Source organism: Geotrypetes seraphini, chromosome 11 (assembly GCF_902459505.1).
Source record: "Geotrypetes seraphini chromosome 11, aGeoSer1.1, whole genome shotgun sequence".
Lineage (NCBI taxonomy): Eukaryota > Metazoa > Chordata > Amphibia > Gymnophiona > Dermophiidae > Geotrypetes > Geotrypetes seraphini.
Genome location: NC_047094.1, coordinates 2163055 through 2187589, shown reverse-complemented (window position 1 = coordinate 2187589; position 24535 = coordinate 2163055). Strand labels below are relative to the sequence as shown.

The window sequence follows — 24535 nt, the reverse complement described above, 5'->3', positions numbered from 1 at the left end:
AAAAATCTGTCCCCGTCACTGCCCCGTCCCTGGCCCACCGCCCCGTCACCGCCATTCCCTTCACTGCCCCGTCCCCATCCCCGCAGCATCCATATAAGCCTTAGTACTGCAATATTTAGCTTATTCCTTTCTTATAAATCAAAGTTCTGGCTGCTGAACTAGAGAAAGAGATGTTCAGCTGGCAGGGCTTTGTTTATAAATTTATATCAACACAACTAATATACTACTTTATCCTAAAGCAAAAAATAAATAAATATAATTTTTTTTTCTACCTTTGATGTCTGGTTTCTGCTTTCCACATCTTCTCATTCAATTCCTTCCTTCCACTGTGTGTCTTCTCTCTGCGTCTTCCATTTGCTGTTACTGTGCCTCTCCCTTCACCCCCCCATAATTGGTCTAGCACCCATCTTCTTCCCTCCGCTTGCCCATAGTCTGGCATCTGTCTTCTTCCCTTCCAGCGTCTTCTCCCCACTCTGTCTTCCATATTTCCCTTCAGGGTCTACCTACCTTTCCAGGACTACCTATCGTGCTCTTGCCCCTTTGTCTACTAAACCTATCTCCCACTCCCGCAAGGCTCCCTGGTATCTTCCATACCACAGGGAATTAAAGCAGAAATGTCGAGCCCTGGAACGTAAATGGAAAAAATCGAAATCCCCTTCAGACAGACAATCCTGGAGAGACAACATCAAGTTCTATAACACAGTACTAAAAAAAGCAAGGAAGAATTTCTATGGAGATAAAATCACCAGATCAAAAAACCAAAATAGTACACTGTTCAACATCTGGCGCAACCTAACCTCAAAAAACGACTCCACCTTTCCCTTTTCCCCCCATCCGCAAACGACCTAGCTAAATTTTTCAACGGAGTTCTTTCCCCCCAGCAGTCTCTTACAATTCTCTGCCTCCCAACGACTCCAACCCTATCCATGCTGATAGATCCTGGACAGCCTTTTGAACTCGTATCCGAATCCCGGATCTCTAAACTCTGTCTCAAACTGAAATCCTGCAATTGCATCCTGGATCCTTTCCCTTCCTACCTTTATGAAAACATTCTCGCGCAGGCCATCTCCTCCCTTACCAGGCTTATAAATTTTGCTTTACTATTGGGCCTGTTCTCCACAGAAATGGGACACATTGCCTTGTCCCCTGTTCTGAAAAAAGCCGATCTCGACCCTTCCTTACCATCTAACTACCGCCCCATAGCAAATATCCCTCTCTTAACTAAACTGCTAGAGGCCATAGTCGCCACCCAGCTCTCTTCTTACCTAGAGAGATTCTCCATCCTCCATCCCTACCAATATGGCTTCAGACTCAGCTTCAGCACCGAATCTCTCCTAGTTTCCTTAATTTCTAAGGTGCAACAACTACATTCTCGTAACAAATTTGCTGTCCTATTACAATTCGATCTCTCTGAAGCTTTCGATGTTGTCCACCACAACATACTACTTTATTGACTTTCCGAGATAGGAATTGAATCCACCATCCTAAAATGGTTCTCAAACTTCCTACGCTCTCGCTCCTACACTGTCAACACAAATGGTACCATGTCCGTTCCTTGGATACCATCTTGCGGTGTCCCTCAGGGATCACCCCTATCCCCTATTCTCTTTAACATCTATATGTCCTCCCTGAAACTCCTCCAATTATCCCCCCTTGAAACAATCTACACATACGCTGATGACATCCTTGTCCTCCTTGAGACAGACCAGAACCTCACCAACCTCCACGAGAACATTACAGCTTGCATAATGAGACTCCATTCCTGGTCCTTCTCGGTACAGATGAAATTGAATGAATCAAAAAGAAAATTACTCTGGCTCGGCCCAAAATTAGAACACCTGCCCACCCTCTTCACATTACCCTCAAGCACTGCACTGCAGCTTGAGTTCTCAAGCAAGGTCCTTGGCATCACTATCGATTCTTCTCTCTCCCTCAATGAACACCTCAACTCCTTGGCTAAATCATGCTTTTTCAGCCTCCACATGCTGAGGAAAGTAAGATCCTATTTTTGCCAACAACATTTCGCCGTCCTTGTCCAATCCATCATCCTCTCCAAACTAGACTACTGCAATGCCATCTACTTAAGCCTATCCAAAAAAGTTTTCAAAGACTCCAGCTAATCCAGAATACTGCAGCCAAGTTGATCTTTGCAAAACGCAAGTCTGACCATGTCTCTCCACTCCTAGCCAAACTTCACTGGCTCCCAGTGATTTCCAGAATTTATTTCAAATGCTCCTGCCTGGCTTTTAAGATCATTCACGGCATCCTTCCTCCCTTAATCCCACTATCTTATAACTCCTCAAGTCCTGACTCTACCAGACCCGCCCAAAAGTATAAACTATCCTTCCCCTTTCTACACGGTATTCGCTATGCAGGCAAACTGGGAAAATCCCTTCTCTTCAGAATTACAGGTCTTTGGAACGACCTTACTACCTCATTGCGGAACCTGGGCTCCCTCCAATTATTCCGCAAGTAACTGAAAACCTGGCTTTTCACTAAAATATAATTCTATCCCTCCTTACTCTTCTCTTCCATATATAAGTTCATGTAAACCTTTTTTTTCCTTCTCTTCCTATATTTTAAGTTCTTGTAAACCGTGCCGAGCTCCACATCCATGGAGATGATGCGGTATATAAACTTAAGGTTTAGTTTAGTTTAGGGTCTGTTCCTCTCTACCCTCTTTCATTGTCTGTTCTATTCCTTTCTACCACCACCCTTCCCTCCCTCCTTCACCATCTGTTCCTTTCTGTCACCCTTCAGCTCCTCTCGCGTGGCTTATCTATCTGCCTCCCTCCCTCTTATTTTCGTGGCACGTTACAATGTAATTTGTGCAAGCCGCTAGAGCCTGCGAGCTCGGTCCCTGTCCCATCCCCACAAACCATCACGCTTCTGTGTTCCTATTTTCCCCATTTCTAATATCTCCCCTATGTATCTGGCATTGCCCCCCCCCCCTGTGTCCATAGACCATCCCCATGGCATGTCCCCTTTATGTCTCTGTCCCTATGCTCCATGCACATAATTTCTCCTCTTTCTGTGACCTTCCTGTGTCCAGATTTCCCCTATCTTCCTCTTCCATACCAGTGTGTCTCTTCTTTTCAACCCCATCTAGCGTCTCTCCCTCTTTCTTCCCCCCCCCCCCGTCCCCCCCGCTTCCAGCATCTGGCTCACCTGCCTGTCCTCCCCTTTCTTTCCTGCTGTGGGTTTCTTTCTTTCCCTCCTCATCCCCTTGGCCCAGAATCTTTTTCCCTTTCACTCCCTCCTTCCTAGTGTGAGCCGAGGTTCTAGCAGCCCCCACCCGCCCGATCGCAGCGTTTAGCCAGCTCCCTCCCTCCACCTCACCTTATATGCCGGGTTTGCTGGCTTTCTTTTTCCCGAGCCACACGCGTTCAAAAAGACACGCACGTGCGGCTGCGCGAGTTGATCAATCTTCTCCTCTCCTGCAACTTCCTGTTTCCGGTTGCGTCAGAGGAGAAGATTGATCAACGCGCGCAGCCGTGCGTGCGGCTCGGGAAAAAGAAAGCCGGCAAACTCGGCATATAAGGTGAGGTGGAGGGAGGGAGCTGGCTAAACACTGCGAACGGGCGGGTGGGGGCTGCTGGACTGCGCGATCCTTGAAGCCTCACTGGGAGACAAGACCATTCATGGCTCCTCGGGGCGGTGAATGGCCTGGTCCCCGTCCCCGCAGCGACTATTATTTTTCTTTCCCTGTTTCGGCGGGTTACCTGCGGCTAATCGCGGCTAGCTGCGGGTAACAATCACCGTGTCATTCTCTAAAAGAGATATTCAGCTGGCAGGGCTTTGTTTATAAATTTTTCTCAACACAGCTAATATACTACTTTATCCTAAAGCAAAAAAAAGAAAATAAATAAATTGAAATTTTTTTCTACCTTTTGTTGTCTGGTTTCTGCTTCCCTCATCTTCTCATTCAATTCTTTCCATCCACTGTCGTATCTTCTCTCTGCTTCTTCTATTTGCTCTGTTACTCTCCCTTCACCCCCCCACCAATTGGTCTTACATCCATCTTCTTCCCTCCGCTCCCCCATAGTCTGGCATCTCTGTCTTCTTCCCTTCCAGCATCTTCTCCCCACAATCTCTTCCCCATTCCCTTCAGCATCTTCTCCCCACTCTGTCTTCCCCATGTCCTTTCAGCATCCTTCTCCCCACTCTGTCTTCCCCATGTCCTTTCAGCGTCCTTCTCCCCACTCTTGTCTTCCCCATGTCCATTCAGCGTCCTTCCCCCACTCTCGTCTTCCCCATGTCCTTTCAGCGCCCTTCTCCCCACTCTCGTCTTCCCCATGTCCTTTCAGCGCCCTTCTCCCCACTCTCGTCTTCCCCATGTCCTTTCAGCGCCCTTCTCCCCACTCTGTCTTCCCCATGTCCTTTCAGCATCCTTCTCTCCACCCTGTCTTCCCCATGTCCTTTTGGTGTCCTTCTCTCCACCCTGTCTTCCCCATGTCCTTTCGGCGTCCTTCTCTCCACCCTGTCTTCCCCATGTCCTTTCGGCATCCTTCTCTCCACCCTGTCTTCCCCATGTCCTTTCGGCGTCTGTTCCTCTCCAACCCTCTTCAGCGTCTTCCTTTCCCTCTCACCACCTCACCGCCCTTCGGCACCCCTCGTGCAACTCCTTCCCTCCTTCCTACCTATCCAAATCTATCTATCTATCTCCCTCCCCTTTACCTTCGCGGCACATTTTGAGTAACTTTCACAAAGTCGTTGGAGCCTGCAAGTAGTAGTGTGCATGTGTAGGCGGAAGCTTCTCTTCTGATGCAACTGGAATTTGTGTCGGAGGAGAAGCTTCCGTCCACACACGCACGCTACTACTTGCAGTCTCCGACGGCTTTGTGAAAGTTACTCAAAACACGCTGCAAAAGTAAGAGGGAGGGAGGGAGAGAGATAGATTCAGGTAAGTAGGAAGGAGGGAGGTGGGCCGTGCGCGATTGGTGATCGCGTGCGTTCTTTCCCTTAACTGCAGGGACAAGGCCATTCACTGCTCCATGGGGCAGTGGATGGCCTTGTCCCTGTACCCACAGTGAGCACTTCCCCCCCTCACCGTTTTGGCAGGTTACCCGTGACTAGCCGCGGGGAACAGCCACCGTGTCATTCTCTACTAGACACCCTTCAAAAGTAGTCTTTGATAAGTTTCATACAAAATTTAAAGGAAAACAAGAGGAAACATTCCAATGCTTGATTAGGAGCTGATTTACTAAGCACAAAATTGAAAAACATTAATTTTGTAAAGCACCTCTCTCCTAACATTCAGAGGATTATGGTCAGCAGAGAAGCATCAAGCTGATGGACTATTTCTTGCAGCAAATTAACTGCAGTAGATATTTATGATTCAATATCAGTTCCGATTCTGAATATTAATTTTCTGGTTATTAACCTTTTCCTATCATATGTCCCAGATGACAGGACATTCCAAAAATGTCGTTGCCATCGTATGTCCCATACTAATAAAGAGCCAGGAACACAAAATATTTGAATTTACAGACTTATGACTTATTTACATTATGTTTACAATAGCCGTAAATGATAACGGTGAATAATACAAAACTTTGCTAAAATAATTAAGATTGGAACCAGTGTAACGTAAAATGTTTCAAGTTTATTAGGATTTTATATACCGCCTATCAAGGTTATCTAAGCGGTTTTTACAATCAGGTACTCAAGCATTTTTCCCTCTTTGTCCTGGTGGGCTCACAATCTATCTAATGTACCTGGGGCTATGGAGGATTAAGTGACTTGCCCAGAGTCACAAGGAGCAGCGCGGGGTTTGAACCCACAACCCCAAGGTTAAAGAAGTTCTACAAAGATTATTATTTATGCAAGTGAGCCAACCCCTTATCTGCTGCTGTATTTTATTTTGTTTTATTTTAGAAACATTTCTTTTATCATTGTTTACTGAAGTGACTTTAGAGAAAGTCCTACAATATATATACTCTTGGCAGAATTCTGCATGACTGCACAAAATTCCCTTCTCCCGTGCAGAATTTCAACCAAGTCAACATCTTTGGGTTGAGGTACCAGCAGCATTTCCCACACACTGCCTGCCGTTAACCCAGTAGTTTCTCTGCGGCAGAGGGGAGTCTTCAGCTTAGCGGCAGGCAGCATGTGAGAGTCGCTGCTGATACTGTGGCCCAAAGAAGCAAGCCTTAGAGTATAGGGAAGGAGAAAAAAGAAGGTTGGGAGGGTAGGGGAGAGGAAGGAAAGATGCTGGTAAGGGGAGGATGAAATTGCACATAATGGAGGGGAAGAAGGGAGAGAGGATACATGGAGAGAGATAGACACAGGGCACAAGTAAGGGAGAGAGAGGTGTTGGACATATGGGTGCATGAGAGGGAGGGAGGGAAAGAGACAAGGAGGGTGCATGAGAGGGAGGGAAGGAGAGAGACACAGGAGGTGAAGGGGGAAAAGGAGGGAGATGTTGGATTCAGGAGCAGAATGGAGTGATGGAAAGAAGCTTGGAAATGGGAGAGGGAAGAGAATGAGAGAAATGCTGGACCATGGGAGAGAGTGCAGCAGGGAAGAGATAGGGAGATGTCAGGCTACAAGGGTGGGGAAGAGATGCTGAGCTATAAGGGTGGAGGAAGAAAGATGCTGAGGCAAGTAAGTAAAAGAAAGAGGAAAAGAAGGCCACTTTGGTGCTCAAAAGTAGTAGCTGGGAAGGTAAGGAATAAGAGGTTAGCTTTCATAAACTATACTGCATGTTATTCAAAACATTAAACAGAACGGCACCCACCCACCTAAACAACCGTCTAAATAGGAACCTCTCAACCAGACAGAGGAGAACCCAATCCCCTTTCTCCTACCCCCCTTTTAAAGGAACTAAACGCAAAAAGATGTATGACAACTTACTAGCAACACATGCAGCTAAACTGGATCCCACTATCACCAACCTACTGACAGCTTCAACTGACCTCAAGGCTTTCCGCAAAGAAATCAAGACCCTACTATTCAAGAAATTCACCCATTTCCCCTCTCACCCCCTCTTAGAATCATCTCATCAAAATTGCTTTAGACCTTACGCCTTCAATTGTATTCCTTTACTGGAAAAGTCCAGCTATCTTTTTTGTTGTACTAGGACCAACTTCTTTAATTGTATTTCTCTTCCTGGAAATGTCCAGCTATCTTTCTGATGTAATCCGCTTAGAACTGCAAGGTACAGGCGGAATATAAGCATGTAATGTAATGTAATAAACTAAACTAAACTAAACCTTAAGTTTATATACCGCATCATCTCCACGGATGTTGTGGAGCTCGGCACGGTTTACAAGAACTTAAAATATAGGAAGAGAAGGAAAAAAAAAAAAAAAGGTTTACATGAACTTATATATAGAAGAGAAGAGTAAGGGGGGATAGAATTACAATTTAGTGAAAAGCCAGGCTTTCAGTTGCTTGCGGAATAATTGGAGGGAGCCTAAGTTCCGCAGCGGGGTATTAAAACATAGAAATACAAACATAGAAACATAGAAATAGATGGCAGATAAGGGCCACGGCCCATCTAGTCTGCCCACCCCAATGACCCTCCCCTACCTTTCTCTGTGAATAGATCCCACGTGTCTATCCCATTTGGCCTTAAAATCAGGCACGCTGCTGGCCTCAATAACCTGAAGTGGAAGACTATTCCAGCGATCAACCACCCTTTCAGTGAAAAAGAATTTCCTGGTGTCCCCGTGCAGTTTCCCGTCCCTGATTTTCCACGGATGATCCCTTGTTGCCGCGGGACCCTTGAAAAAGAAGATATCTTCTTCCACCTCGATGCGGCCTGTGAGTTACTTGAATGTCTCGATCATGTCACCCCTCTCTCTGCGTTCCTCGAGTGAGTACAGCTGCAACTTATCCAGCCGTTCCTCGTACGGGAGATCCTTGAGTCCCGAGACCATCCGGGTGGCCATTCTCTGGACCGACTCCAGTCTCAGCACATCCTTACGGTAATGCGGCCTCCAGAATTGCACACAGTATTCCAGGTGGGACCTCACCATGGATCTATACAATGGCATAATGACTTCAGGCTTACGGCTGACGAAACTACTGCGTATGCAACCTATCTTTTTCCTTGCCTTGGATGAAGCTTGCTCCACTTGATTGGCAGTCTTCATGTTCTCACTGACGATCACCCCTAAGTCTCGTTCTGCTTCAGCTCTTGTTAGGATCTCGCCATTAAGGGTGTAAGTCTTGCATGGATTTTGGCTGCCCAGGTGCATGACTTTGCATTTTTTGGCATTGAAGCTGAGTTGCCAGGACCTAGACCAGCGCTCCAGTAGGAGTAGGTCGTGCATCATGTTGTCGGACATTGAATTTATGTCTGTTGTGCTTTTGCCCACTACATTGCTTAGTTTGGCGTCATCGGCGAATAATGTTATTTTACCTTGCAGCCCTTCTGCCAAGTCTCTTATAAAGATGTTGAATAGGATCGGGCCCAGGACAAAACGGGTTGGGAACTGGCTTGGAGGTAGGCTTCAGAGGGTAGTGGTGAACGGCACCCCCTCCGAAATGACGGAGGTAATCAGTGGAGTGCCGCAGGGCTCGGTCCTGGGCCCGATCCTATTCAACATCTTTATAAGAGACTTGGCAGAAGGGCTGCAAGGTAAAATAACATTATTCGCTGATGACGCCAAACTAAGCGTTTGATTAGAGTTTCCATTAGTTTGCACACTATTGATGTGAGACTCAACGGTCTGTAGTTTGCTGTCTCCATCCTGGAACCTTTCTTGTGGAGTGGAATGATGTTAGCCGTCTCTCAGTCCAACGAGACGTTACCCGTACTAAGGGAGAGATTGAAGAGCGCGGATAGCGGTTCCGCCAAGACATCACACAACTCCCTGAGCACCCTGGGGTGTAGGTTGTCAGGCCCCATTGCCTTGTTAACCTTATGCTTTGACAGCTCGCAGTAGACACCGCTGCGTATAAACTCGAAATTACTAAATGGGTCATCTGCGTCAACCCTTGTCTGTAGCTGAGGGCCGAGTCCTGGCGCCTCGCGGGTGAAGACTGAGTAGAAGTATTCATTTAACAGTTGGGCTTTTTCCGAGTCCGCTTCTACATAGTCTCCGTCTGGTTTCCTAAGACGTACTATCCCTCCTGAGTTCTTATTTCTTTCACTGATATACCTGAAGAAGGATTTATCTCCTTTCTGGATGTTCTTTGCTAGAGACTCCTCCATGCGGAATTTGGCCTCCCTAACTACTGTTTTGACGGCTTTTGACTTGGCCAGATAGACTTCCCTAGAGTCCTGTTTCCCCGATTGTTTGTAAGAGATGAATGCTTTTTTCTTCTTGATGAGATCCGAAATCTCCGCAGAGAACCACTGTGGTTTATTGTTCCTTCGCCGTTTACTTACTGGTTTAACATAGCGGTTTGTTGCTTCTTGTATAGTGGCTTTCAAAGTCGACCACATTTCTTCCACGTTATCGGTTTCTGCTTGGCTTTGTAGCGCCTGGTGAATGAAGTCTCCCATTTCTTTGAAGTTTGTGTCCTTGAATTTGAGGACCTTGGTCAGTGTGGTAGATTTAGTGAAACCTTTCCTGAGATTGAACCATACCATGTTGTGGTCACTGGAGGCCAATGTGTCATCCACCGAGACCTCTCTGACACTTTCTCCATTGGTAAGTATCAGGTCCAGTATTGCCTGATCCCTTGTTGGTTCCAACACCAGTTGCTTGAGTCTTGCTCCCTTCATAGAGTTTAATAGCCTCCTGCTGCTGCCGGAAGCAGAGGAAAGCGTGTCCCAATCCACATCAGGCATGTTGAAGTCACCTCACAATACTGTGTCCCCACGCAAGGTGATATTCTCTATATCTCGGATTAATTCCATATCTAGGTCATCCTGTTGTCTTGGGGGTCTGTATATTACGCCAAGATACAGGCATTTGTCCTTCCCTCTGGCCAAATTTACTCAAAGGGATTCCCCAGTGTAGTGGACATCTGTGATTCTGGTGACCTTAATGTCATCTTTAGTATATAATGCTATACCTCCTCCCATTTTGCCCTCCCTGTCCCGGCGAAGCAAGTTGTAACCCGGTATGACCATGTCCCACCCGTGGGAATCCGTGAGCCAGGTCTCAGATATCGCCACCACATCCAGGTCGGCATTCCTCATTTCTGTTTCTAATTCCAGGATCTTGTTTCCCAGACTGTGGGCGTTTACGTACATAGCCCTCCATGTTGTATGTTTGTTACGTCTCAGTGGGGATGTTCCCGCTTGAGCTACTTGGACACCTTTAGCATTATTCGCATGTTTTGTACTTTCCCTAGACCCAGAGTTACAATGTGCACCTATCCCGGACTCCCCAGACCCAGAACTACAGTGTGTTCCTATCCCAGATTCCGAAATGTGTGTATCCTGTGGGGGTATTCCCGCTTGGGCTACTTGAACTCCTTTAGTACAATTTGCAATGTGTGTTCTCTCGCTGGACCCAGAATTACAATGTGTACTCCCTCTAGACCCAGAATTACAATGTGTACTCCCCTTAGACCCAGAATTACAATGTGTACTCCCCTTAGACCCAGAATTACAATGTAATCCAGAATTATAATGTGAGCCAACCCCAGACTCGAAAGTGTGTATACTCTCCCCTGACCCAGATCGGTGTTTACTTACCTTAGTCTCAAAAAAGTATTGGCAGCTTAGCTCGCCAGGTAGGTTGTTTGTGCCCGTACCCTCCCCCAACTTACCTAGTTTAAAGCCCTGTGTAGTAGGCGGGCTAGACGGTGTCCAAGGACGTTCTTACCTCTTCTGGTCAGGTGTAACCCATCTGGTCCCTGTAGTCCTTGCAATAAGAACATAAGCAATGCCTCCGCTGGGTCAGACCTGAGGTCCATCGCGCCCAGCAGTCCGCTCACACGGCGGCCCAACAGGTCCAGGACCTGTGCAGTAATCTTCTATCTATACCCCTCTATCCCCTTTTCCAGCAGGAAATTGTCCAATCCTTTCTTGAACCCCAATACTGTACTCTGCCCTATTACGCTCTCTGGAAGCCTCTGTCTATACATCCTAGCACCCTTCTGGCTACAGCCACTGCCTTGTCATGCAGTTTCTTCACTTTAAGATCCTCAAATACTATCACCCCTAGGCCCCTTTCCCCATCCGTGCCTATCAGCTTCTCATCTCCCAGTACATATGGCTACCTTGGATTTCTACTTCCCAGATGCATCTCTCTGCATTTCTTTGCGTTGAATTTTTGTTACCAGACATTAGACCATTCTTCTAACCTTTGCAGATCCTTTTTCAGGTATCCATTCCCTCTGGAGTGCCCACCATGGGGGAAGCCTCTGCTTGCCTTGAATCGGTAGCATGGAATGTTGCTACTCTTTGGGGGTTCTCCAGGGTTTCAAGACAAAGTTGGACAAGTTCCTGCTAAACTGGGTGGACTTATTTAGAGCGTGAGCGGGCTGATGGGCAGGACGGACCACCGGTCTGACCCAGCAGCGGCAGCTCACATGCTCCTATGTTCTGGAATTTTTTGTTACTCTTTGGGATTCCAGAATCTTGCTGTCATAACAACATAAGAACATAAGAAACGCCTCCGCTGGGTCAGACCCGAGGTCCATCGCGCCCAGCAGTCCGCCCACACGGCGGCCCAACAGGTCCAGGACCTGTGCAGTAAATTTCTATCTATACCCCTCTATCCCCTTTTCCAGCAGGAATTTATCCAAACCTTTCTTAAACCCCAGTACTGTACTCTGCCCTATAACTTCCTCTGGAATTGTATTCCAGGTGTCCACCATACGTTGTGTAAAGAATAACTTCCTAGCATTAGTTTTGAATTTGCCTCCTTTCAACTTTTCCGAATGCCATCTTGTTTTTTTATTTTCTGAAAGTTTGAAGAATCTGTCCCTCTCTACTCTCTCTATGCCCTTCATGATCTTGTAAGTCTCTATCATATCCCCTCTTAATCTTCTCTTTTCTAGGGAAAAGAGTCCCAGTTTTTCCAATCTCTCAGCGTATGAAAGGCTTTCCATCCCCTTAATCAGTCGTGTCGCTCTCCTCTGAACTCTCTCGAGCAATGCCATATCCTTCTTAAGGTACGGTGACCAATACTGGACGCAGTACTCAAGATGTGGACGCACCATTGCCCGATACAGCGGCAGGATAACTTCTTTTGTTCTGGTTGTAATACCTTTCTTGATTATACCTAGCATTCTATTCGCTCTCTTAGCGGCAGCTGCGCACTGTGCTGTCGGCTTCATTGTCATGTCCACCATCACCCCCAAGTCCCTTTCTTGGGTACTCTCATTCAAAAACATCCCTCCCATCGCATAATTATACCTCGAGTTTTTGCTTCCCACATGCAATACTTTACACTTCCCAACATTGAATTTCATCTGTCATCTCTCTGCCCATTCCCCTAGTTTGTCTAAGTCTCTTTGTGATTCTTCGCAGTCCTCCTTTGTCCGAGCTCTACTAAATAGTTTGGTGTCGTCCGCAAATTTTATTATCTCACACTTCGTCCCTGTTTCTAGATCATTTATGAATATGTTAAAAAGCAGTGGCCCGAGCACCGAGCCCTGCGGAACACCACTCGTGACCTTTCTCCAGTCTGAGTAGTGGCCCTTCACCCCTACCCTCTGTTTCCTACCTTCTAACCAGTTTCTGATCCATCTATGCACGTCTCCGTCCACCCCATGGTTCTTCAGTTTCCGGAGTAGACGTTCATGAGGCACCTTGTCAAAGGCTTTCTGGAAATCTAGGTATATGATGTCTATGGGGTCTCCTCTGTCCATTTGTTTGTTAATTCCTTCGAAGAAGTGCAGTAAGTTAGTCAGGCACGATCTTCCTTTGCAGAAACCATGTTGGCTGGTTTTCAGAAGTTCGTTTCTTTCAAAATGTTCATCAATGTTTTCTTTTATCAGTGCTTCCGCCATTTTCCCCGGAACCGAGGTCAGACTCACCGGTCTGTAGTTTCCCGGGTCCCCTCTTGATCCCTTTTTAAAGATGGGCGTAACGTTGGCTATCTTCCAATCCTCCGGAATCACACCTGTTTTCAGAGATAGGTTGCAAATTTGCTGCAGTAGTTCCGCTATTTCCTCCTTTAGTTCCTTCAGAACCCCTGGATGGATTCCATCCGGACCCGGCGATTTGTCAGTTTTTAGTTTTTCTATCTGCCTGCGCACCTCATCAAGGCTCACTTCCATGGATGTTAACTTTTGTGCTTGATTTCCCTTGAAGATTTGTTCAGGTTCAGGTATGTTGGTTGTGTCTTCGCTTGTAAATACCGATGAAAAGAACATGTTAAGTCTTTCTGCGACCTCTTTCTCTTCCTTCACCGCTCCCTTCCGGTCTCTGTCGTCCAGTGGTCCCACCTCCTCCCTAGCCGGCTGTTTCCCTTTAATATATCTAAAGAACGGCTTGAAATTTCGTGCTTCCCTGGCTAGCCTCTCTTCATACTCTTTTTTGGCTTTTCGAACCACACGGTGACATTCTTTTTGATACTTTCCATGGTGCAAGAACCCAAAGTTCATCTCCTTGCACCATCCCTGCAGCCAGTCGTTTGCCCTCTGGATGCGATCCTTTCTGGCACTGCCCTTGCCCCTTACTGGGAGGATTGAGGAGAAGACCACCTGCGCATCCATCCTCCTCAGTAAGGTCGTTCCAAAGACCTGTGATTCTGAAGAGAATGGATTTTCCCAGTTTGCCTGCATAGCGAATACCGTGTAGAGAGGGGAAGGATAATTTATACCTTTGGGTGGATCTGGTAGATTCAGGACTCGAGGAGTTATAAGATAGTGGGATTAAGGGAGGAAGGATGCCATGAATGATCTTAAAAGCCAGGCAGGAGCATTTGAAATGGATTCTGGAAATCACTGGGAGCCAGTGAAGTTTGGCTAGGAGTGGGGAGACATGGTCAGACTTGCGTTTTGCAAAGATTAACTTGGCTGTAGTATTCTGGATTAGCTGGAGTCTTTGAAGACTTTTTTTTGATAGGCTTAAGTAGATGGCATTGCAGTAGTCTAATTTGGAGAGGATGATGGATTGGACAAGGACGGCGAAATGTTTTTGGCGAAAATAGGATCTTACTTTCCTCAGCATGTGGAGGCTGAAAAAGCATGATTTAGCCAAGAAGTTGAGGTGGTCATTGAGGGAGAGAGAAGAATCGATAATGATGCCAAGGACCTTGCTTGAGAACTCAAGCTGCAGTGCAGCGCCTGAGGGTAGTGCGAAGAAGGTGGGCAGGTGTTCTAATTTTGGGCCGAGCCAGAGTAATTTTGTTTTTGATTCATTCAATTCCATCTGTACCGAGAAGGACCAGGAATGGAGTCTCATTATGCAAGCTGTAATGTTCTCGTGGAGGTTGGTGAGGTTCTGGTCTGTCTCAAGGAGGACAAGGATGTCATCAGCGTATGTGTAGATTGTTTCAAGGGGGGATAATTGGAGGAGTTTCAGGGAGGACATATAGATGTTAAAGAGAATAGGGGATAGGGGTGATCCCTGAGGGACACCGCAAGATGGTATCCAAGGAACGGACATGGTACCATTTGTGTTGACAGTGTAGGAGCGAGAGCGTAGGAAGTTTGAGAACCATTTTAGGACGGTGGATTCAATTCCTATCTCGGAAAGTTGATAAAGTAGTATGTCATGGTGGACAACATCGAAAGCTTCAGAGAGATCAAATTGTAATAGGACATCGAATTTGTTACGAGAATGTAGTTGTTGCACCTTAGAAATTAAGGAAACTAGGAGGGATTCGGTGCTGAAGCTGGGTCTGAAGCCATATTGGTAGGGATAGAGGATGGAGAATCTCTCTAGGTAAGAAGAGAGCTGGGTAGCGACTGTAAACTATAAACTACAAAAGATCGCAGAAAGAGGAAGACAGGCAAAAATATCTGGAAAAGTTAAAAGAGGAAAGGAAAGATGCAAATGGAAGAAAAATAGCTAACACGGTAAAATTGGGAGACAAGACATTTTTTAGATATATTAGTGATAGGAAGAAGTGCAAAGGTGGCATTGTGAGACTCAAAGGTGAAGGGGAGGAATATGTAGAAGCTGATAAAGAAAAGGCCGAATTGCTTAACAAATATTTCTGTTCTGTGTTCATGGCTGAAGCACCGGGAGCGGGACTGCAAAAGACAAAGGTGAATAGGGATGGAGGAGTAATAGACCCTGATCGATTTTCAAAGGATTGTGTTCGTGAGGAGCTAGGTAAAATAAAGGTAGACAAAGCGATGGGGCCGGATGGTGTACATTCGAGGGTGCTGAAGGAACTTAGGGAAGTTCTGGTAGCTCTGCTGACTGACCTTTTCATTGAGTCTCTAGAGTCGGGAGTGGTACCGGAGGACTGGAGAATGGCAGTTGTGGTCCCTCTCCACAAAAGTGGAAGTAAGGAAGAAGTAGGGAATTACAGGCCGGTAAGTCTGACTTCTTTGCTAAGTAAATTAATGGAAACACTTTTAAAACACAGAATGGTCAAGTTTCTGTAATCCTGTGGATTGTAGGCAACATAGATTCACTGGAGATAGATCTTGTCAGACAAATCTGATCAATTTCTTTGACTGGGTGACCAGAGAATTGGATAGAGGATATGCACTAGATGTGATGTATTTAGATTTTACAATCAAAACGAATAGTGAAAGATGTGTATCAACAGTCAAAGACAAGTACCACCTCAAGTTGATACTCAGGGAATAAAGCCTAAATGGAGGAAAAGATCTCAGACTCAACACTTAGGGATCATATGATTCACCCTAATATATTGTGGTGTTGAGTTTCTTTCATTGATCAAAAAACCTCTATCCTATCCTAATAGCTAATTAATGATAGCATCATGCCAATGTTTGAATGAATCAAATTACACCATGCAGAAAAAAGAAAATAACTTATCTGCAATTGTTGAGGCACTATGTGAAGTTAAAGTGCTGAATGCTGTATTGCTCGCACAGGAATAAAGTACAACGGGTCCCGTTTCACCCTAATAAACAGGCTTCATCTCTGTGCAATACAGCACTTGCCTTTTAACTTCATATAATGCCTCAACAATTGCAGATAAGTTATTTTCTTTTTTCTGCATGGTGTAATTTGATTCATTCAAACATTGGCATGATGCTAACATTAATTAGCTATTAGGATAGGATGGAGGTTTTTTGATCAATGAAAGAAACTCAACACCACAATATATTAGGGTGAATCATATGATCCCTAAGTGGTGAGTCTGAGATCTTTTCCTCCATTTAGGCTTTATTCCCTGAGTATCAACTTGTGGTGGTACTTGTATTTAGATTTAGCAAAGCCTTTGACAGTGTTCCACACAGACATCTAATAAATAAACTGAGTGCCCTCGGGATGGGTCCTAAAGTGACGGGCTGGGTTGAGTGGAAGGCGACAGAGGGTAGTGATCAATGGAGATCGCTCTGAGGAAAGGGATGTTACCAGTGGTGTGCCTCAAGGTTCTGTTCTTGGGCCTGTTATTTTTAACATTTTTATAAACTATATTACTGAAGGGTTGTCGGGTAAGATTTGCTTCTTTGCGGATGATACAAAATCTGCAACAGAGTAGACACGCCGGATGGTGTGAATAACACGAAGAAAGACCTGGCGAAGCTTGAAGAATGGTCTGAAATTTGAGAGCTAAAATTTAATGCTAAGAAATGCAAGGTCATGCATTTGGACTGCAAAAACCAAAGAGAATGTTGCAGTTTGTGGGGTGAAGTGGCAGACTTCAGAGGGTGGTGGTTAATGGTACCCTCTCTAAAACATCGGAGGTGACCAGTGGAGTGCCGCAGGGCTCGGTCCTGGGTCCACTCCTTTTCAACATATTCATAGGGGATCTGACTCAAGGGCTTCAAGGTAAAATAACACTATTCGCCGATGACGCCAAACTATGTAATATAGTAAGTGAATGCAGTTTACAGAATTATTTGGCGCAGGACCTGCTTACATTGGAAAGTTGGTCCTCAACCTGGCAGCTAGGCTTCAATGCTAAGAAATGTAAGGTCATGCACCTCGGAAGCGGAAATCCATGCAGGACGTACTTCTTGAATGGAGAAACTTTAACTAGGACTTCAGCAGAACGAGATTTAGGAGTAATCATCAGTGCAGACATGAAAACTGCCAATCAAGTGGAGAAGGCTTCATCTAAGGCAAGGCAGATATTGGGTTGTATCAATAGAAGTTTCGTCAGTCGAAAGCCTGAAGTCATAATGCCATTGTATAGGGCCATGGTGAGACCTCATCTGGAGTACTGTGTGCAATTCTGGAGGCCACATTACAGTAAAGATGTGCGCAGAATTGAATCGGTTCAACAGACGGCCACCGGGATGATCTCGGGGCTCAAGGGTCTCTCGTACGAAGAGAGACTGAACAAATTGCAGCTCTACACTCTTGAGGAACGTAGGGAGAGGGGAGACATGATCAAAACATTTAAGTACCTCACGGGACCTGTCGAAGTGGAAGATGATATTTTCTTTCTCAAGGGACCCTCGGCCACAAGAGGGCACCCACTCAAACTCAGGGGCGGAAAATTTAATGGCGACACCAGAAAGTATTTCTTCACAGAGAGAGTGGTTGATCATTGGAACAAGCTTCCAGTGCAGGTGATCGAGGCAGACAGCATGCCAGACTTTAAGAATAAATGAGATACCCATGTGGGATCCCTACGAGGGTCAAGATAAGGAAATTGGGTCATTAGGGCATAGACAGGGGGTGGGTAAGCAGAGTGGGCAGACTTGATGGGCTGTAGCCCTTTTTTGCCATCATCTTCTATGTTTCTATGTATGTGCAGGACAGAAGAGCGGGACTTTGGTGTGATTGTATGTGATGATCTTAAGGTGGCCAAACAGGTTGACAGCGAAAGCTAGAAGGATACTAGGTTGCATAGGGAGAGGTATGTAGAGAATGACACGTGGATGTTACTCGCAGCTAGCCGTGGGTAATCCGCCAAAACGGTAGAGGGGGAAAGGTGCTCACCACAAGTGAGCGGTGAATGATCTTGTCCCCGCAGTTAAGGGAGGGAACGCGCGTGGTCACCGATTGCACACAGCCTCATCCCTCCTTCCTACCTACCCACCCAAATCTATTTATCTCCCTCCCTCCCCCTTACCTTCGCGACGCGTTTATGGTTTGAGATTTGTTGATAGCCGCTGGAGCATACGTGCAGTCGCGTGCGTGTGTGGGCAGAACGTCTCCTCTGATGCTGTTTGGCAATAACCCTGCTGTTTGGCTATTACCCTCTCCATTTTAAAGATGTGACATAAAGAATTTCACCCAAAACTAATTCAATCGATCCCAATTCTTCCAATTTTTCATAATATGTTGTATGGCAACCCCTGTCAATATGAGCAAAAGTTTATTATTATTAAAAGATATTTGGCTCTTAACCCTCATTGATGTACCAAATAGCACAGTATCCTAAGATAATGCCACCGGATTTTCTAGTAAATTATTTATTTGATCCCAAATTTATTTCCAAAAAGCAAGTACCGATGGACAATAGAATAGTAAATGATCCAGTGTCCCCGGTTCAAGTTAGACCTGTCTAACTTCTGTAAACGAACTGGGGTCCAAAATGCTCTATGTAACAAGAAATACCAAGTTTGTCTCATAGATGCCGACACCTTTAAAAAGATATAAAAAGGATGGAGTCCAGAGAAAGGCTACTAAAATGGTGTGTGGTCTTCCTGATAAAGTGTATGGGGACAGACTTAAAGATCTCAATCTGTATACTTTGAAGGAAAGACTGGAAAGGGGAGATATGATAGTCATTTAAATACCTACATAATATAAATGTGCATGAGTTGAGTCTCTTTCATTTGAAAGGAAACTTTGCAATGAGAGGGCATAGGATGAAGCTAAGAGGTGATAGGCTCCGGAGTAATCTGAGGAAATACTTTTTTACAGAAAGGGTGGTAGATGTGTGGAACCGTCTCCCAGAAGAGGTAGTGGAAAAGGAGACTGTGTCTGAATTCAACAGGGCCTGGGATAGGCATGTGGGATCTCTCAGAGAGAGAAACAGATAACGATTACTGTGAATGGGCAGACTGGATGGGCCATTTGGCCTTTATCTGCCGTCATGTTTCTATGAATGATAAAAACCTGAGGGGGAGGAGAGTGTGGCAAGGATACGGATGAAAGGATATATATAACGGAGGGTAGAAATATGGTAATGGAGGTACTGTATATTGAAGATGAAAGGGAATGGAGGACTAAGGAAGGAATGAGATGGAGAATGGGAAAGAAGATGGAAATTTGAAAGAACATAAGAATATAAGCAATGCCTCTGCTGGGTCAGACCTGAGGTCCATTGTGCCCAGCAGCCCGCTCACGCGGCGGCCTAACAGGTCCAGGACCTGTGCAGTGATCCTCTATTTATACCCTTCTATCCCCCTTTCCAGCATGAAATTGTCCAATCCTTTCTTAAACCCCAATACCATACTCTGCCCTATTACGTCCTCTGGAAGCGCATTCCAGGTGTCCACCACACGCTGGTTAAAGAAGAACTTCCTAGCATTTGTTTTGAATCTGTCCCCTTTCAGTTTTTCCGCATGCCCTCTTGTTCTTATATTTTTTGAAAGTTTGAAAAATCTGTCCCTCTCTACTCTCTCTATGCCCCTCATGATCTTATAAGTGTGTATCATATCCCCTCTAAGTCTCCTCTTCTCCAGGGAAAAGAGACCCAGTTTCTCCAATCTCTCAGCGTATGAAAGGTTTTCCATCCCTTTTATCAGACATGTCACTCTCCTCTGAACCCTCTCGAGTAATGCCATATCCTTCTTAAGGTACGGCGACCAATATTGGACGCAGTATTCCAGATGCGGGCGCACCATCGCTCGATACAGCGGCAGGATAACTTCTTTCGTCCTGATTGTAATACCCTTCTTGATTATACCTAGCATTCTATTCGCTCTCTTAGCGGCTGCTGCGCACTGTGCCGTCGGCTTCATTGTCATGTCCACCATTACCCCCAAGTCCCTTTCTTGGGTACTCTCGTTCACTAACATCCCTCCCATTGTATAGTTGTACCTCAGGTTTCTGCTTCCCAGATGCAATACTTTACATTTCTCAACGTTGAACTTCATCTGCCATCTAAACTAAACTAAGCCTTAAGTTTATATACCGCATCATCTCCACGGAAGTGGAGCTCGACACGGTTTACAAAGCTTAAAAATATAAGAAGAGACAGGAGAAGGATTTACAAAAGCATATAAAAAGAGGGGATATAAACAGGAGAAAAGATGTTATATGCTAGAGAAAAGCCAGGTTTTCAGTTTTTTTCGGAATAGTTGGAGGGAGCCCAGGTTCAGCAGCGGGATAGTGAGATCGTTCCAAAGGCGTGATTTTGGAGAGGAGGGATCTTCCCAGTTTACCTGCGTGGAGGATGTCGTGTAGAGAGGGGAAGGATAGTTTATATCTGTGGGCTGATCTGGTGGTAGCAGGCGTCAGGGCGAGGAAGGATAGAGGGATTAGGGGCGGAAGGATGCCGTGAATGATCTTGAAAGCTAGGCAGGAGCATTTGAAATGAATTCTGGAAAGTACTGGGAGCCAGTGAAGATTGGTAAGTAGTGGGGAGACGTGGTCAGATTTGCGTTTAGCAAAAATCAGCTTGGCCGCAGTATTCTAAATAAGTTGGAGTCTGCAAAGACTTTTTTTTGTTAGGCATAAATAGATGGCATTACAATAATCGAGTTTGGATAGGATGATGGATTGTACAAGGACGGTGAAATGTTTTTGGTGAAAATAGGATCTAACTTTCCTCAGCATGTGGAGGCTGAAAAAACATGATTTTGCCAAGGAATTCAGGTGATCGTTGAGGGAAAGGGAGGAATCGATAGTGATGCCGAGGACCTTGCTTGAGAACTCAAGGTGCAGAGCAGGGCCTGTGAGTAGAGTGAAGAGGGTGGGCAGGTGTGCTAATTTTGGGCCGAGCCAGAATAATTTTGTTTTTGATTCATTTAATTTCATCTGTACAGAGAGGGACCAGGCGTGAAGTCTCATTATGCATGAAGTGATGTTCTCTTGGAGGTTTGTAAGGTTTTGATCTGTTTCGAGGAGGATAAGGATATCGTCTGCATATGTGTAAATTGTTTCAAGGGGGGATAGTTTGAGGAGCTTCAAGGAGGTCATATACATGTTGAAGAGAATAGGGGATAGGGGAGCGCCCTGTGGGACACCACAGGATGGTGTCCACGAAGCGGATTTGGAGCCGTTTGTGTTGACGTTGTAGGAACGAGCGCGAAGGAAGTTTGAGAACCACTTTAGGACAAAGGAGTCTATTCCTATCTCAGAAAGTTGGTAGATTAGTATGTCATGGTGCACGACATCGAAAGCTGCGGAGAGATCGAACTGTAGGAGAACAGCAAATTTGTTTCGGGCGTGTAGTTGTTGCACGTTTGAAATTAAGGAAACTAGGAGGGACTCGGTGCTGAAATTGGGCCTAAATCCGTATTGGTAGTGTTGGAGAATGGAGAATCTCTCTCATCTCATTGCCCATTCCCCTAGTTTGGTAGCTTAAAAGTGGAAAAGAAGAGAAGGGTAAGAAAGAGGCAGAAAAGAGCTAAAAAGTAATGATCAATATGTCTGAGGCAGGTGTAGTAAGGGAATAGATAGGTGAGAGTAGAAAAGACAGATGGATAGCAGCCACTTAAAGGAGAATTAGCAGACAACAGGAAATCAGAAAAAAGAAACTGGAACCAACATGATAGAAAAATAAAAACATCCAGACATCAAAGGTAGAAGAAAAACATTTTATTTTAAATGTTTTAAATAGATTATGGATAATTAGCAAAATTTTGTTTAAATTGTGGCAAATAAACTTGCAGAATTTGCTAATTTTTTTGCACAGAATTCTGTCCGGATTAAATATACTGGCCCCAGAGACTCATCTTGCTCACATACCCTTATGCTATGAGTTTATCATGGGCATAATGGATGCACTGTATAGGTCTTTGTGCCCCCATCTACTATGTGTCTATGAAGATTAAAGTATACTATACCCAGATGCTGGTCATTTTGGGGCCCCTGTAGTAAACTGTTTACCATTCAATGACTTAAGCAATTATGGTAAAGGAGCCTTATCTGTGCTTTCATATTAGGGCTTTGCAAACTCCCTTTGAGAAGTATGATATGCACAAATTTCAGTGCCATTTTGTAGGATCTAATAAAACTGCTTCTAGTTCATACCTGTGAGGACCTGGTGCACAGTAGTAGTCAGAATCATGTTGTGGCCCAAAGAAGCTAATTAGTATAAATCATATTCAGAGTATCTCTGTCTGTCCTTTTTTGCTTCCTGGGGAAGAAGAGAGAATCTCTCAAGTTAGGTCTTCTCATACTAAAAACCACCCAGAAAAGCCTTCCCCCCCAGCCCAGACTCTATTTTTCTGAGGGTTGCAGTCTTTCTGAGCAAGAGTAATGGTAAGACACTCATGCTTGTAGAAGTAGAACTGCTGGGGGCACTTCACCTTTGTAATTAGCCCTGACAGTATCTCGTGATACTAGTGAGAACCCCTAGCAGTGCTACTATCTGAGGGTTTCTTTTCAGCTGTATGATTCCCAACTGTGGAAGGAGATACTGTATGCCTTTAAGTAGGAAATGGTTCATTTAGGCAGGGAAGCGGGAGGCTAGAATAAAGTGTCTTGAGAACCCTTGAAAAAGCCACGTCTAGCGGCGAAACGGGTCCCCGTCGGGCTTATCAGTATTCTGCACACTTTAAAGATAAGTGAAATTTTGCTCTTTGTAAGAAAAAACAAAAATTAATGTATGATATAGTACAGCTTGATTTACACAAATAGGGAGGTGGAGGTAATCTGGTCAGTGATGGAAGTCTTAAATCTTTGATAGCTTGGCATTGGATTAAGATATCCTCGGATTACAATATCCGTATCCAAGTAGGTTTGAGAGACCATTTTCCTCCACGATCTCTTTTGAATACCCTTTGATGGGATTTATTGTGTATTTAAGAAGGTAAGAAATCTCCCATACTAAGTGGCTCGTCACTTCTGGTTGCTTAGCAAATGGGATTTCAAACAGTAGCAGTGTGCTTAGTGGTATGTTTGGTATTATCCTTGTCAGTATGGCCAAATATTAGCTTGTGGAGGTAAAAAACAAAGCCTCCTTTATTTAGTGCCTCTCCAGACTGGTACAGTTCACTGATGGTAATAGCTCACCATGACCAGCAGGTAGAGACTGAGGCATTACATTATGGGTGTAATACAAGTAGCTGTGCTTCCCTCTAATCTAACCAGTCTGCTGAATAGTCAAGCAGAACTAAGTGCTAAGTAGAACAGTAACAACACTCCGAACAGGAGTAACAACTAGCATAGAGCAATACTGCTGGAAATTGCATAGATAAAGCCCCTTCAGCAAATGTCCCCACAACTCGCCAGCTGAGCCATAGCCGCTGTTCTTTCAGCTCCTCAACCCTAGAAAAATACTAGGACCCACAGAAATATTCATACATTTCCTGTGAATCATAGAAACATAGAAATAGATGACAGATAAGGGCCAAGGCCCATCTAGTCTGCCCACCCCAATGACCCTTCCCTACCTTTCTCTGTGAATAGATCCCACGTGTCTATCCCATTTGGCCTTAAAATCAGGCACGCTGCTGGCCTCAATAACCTGAAGTGGAAGACTATTCCAGCGATCAACCACCCTTTCAGTGAAAAAGAATTTCCTGGTGTCCCCGTGCAGTTTCCCGTTCCTGATTTTCCACGGATGCCCCCTTGTTGCCGCGGGACCCTTGAAAAAGAAGATATCTTCTTCCACCTCGATGGGGCCCATGAGATACTTGAATGTCTCGATCATGTCACCCCTCTCTCTGCGTTCCTCGAGTGAGTACAGCTGCAACTTATCCAGCTGTTCCTCGTACGGGAGATCCTTGAGGCCCGAGACCAACCAGGTGGCCATTCTCTGGACCGACTCCAGTCTCAGCACATCCTTACAGTAATGCGGCCTCCAGAATTGCACACAGTATTCCAGATGGGGCCTCACCATGGATCTATACAATGGCATAATGACTTCAGGCTTAGGCTGACGAAACTCCTGCGTATGCAACCTATGATTTGCCTTGCCTTGGATGAAGCTTACTCCACTTTATTGGCAGTCTTCATGTTCTCACTGACGATCACCCCTAAGTCTCGTTCTGTTTCAGCAACCACCAGTAGCAGCAAGAGGCTTTTGGCCTCCATAAACGGTGCACAACTAAAACAGATGGTAACGGAGCCCACTAGGGCCCAGGCGATCCTTGACCTGGTATTCACCAACGGGGAAAGCATCTCAGAGGTCTTGGTAGGAGATACGCTAGCCTCCAGCGACCATAACATGGTATGGTTCAACCTTAGGAAAGGATTCCCTAAATCAATCACAAAAATAAAGGTACTTAACTTCCGGGGCACCGACTTCACACGCATGGGAGATTTCGTCCATCAGACGCTGCAGGACCAAGCAGAGACCGGTAATGTGGAAGCTATGTGGTCGTACCTGAAATCATCCATACACGAAGCTACTAATCGCTACATAAAATCGGTAGACAAACGGTAAAGAAACAATAAACCCCAATGGTTCACTGAGAAGATCTCGCACCTCATTAAGGAAAAGAAAATAGCATT

At 45.3% G+C, this 24535-nt stretch overlaps 1 protein-coding gene across 7 annotated transcripts in view; it reads left to right on the top strand.

The window, feature by feature from the left end:
• TNRC6A (trinucleotide repeat containing adaptor 6A) overlaps positions 1 to 24535 on the top strand; it is a 331359-nt gene that overhangs the window by 132093 nt on the left and 174731 nt on the right. The window lies entirely within an intron of this gene.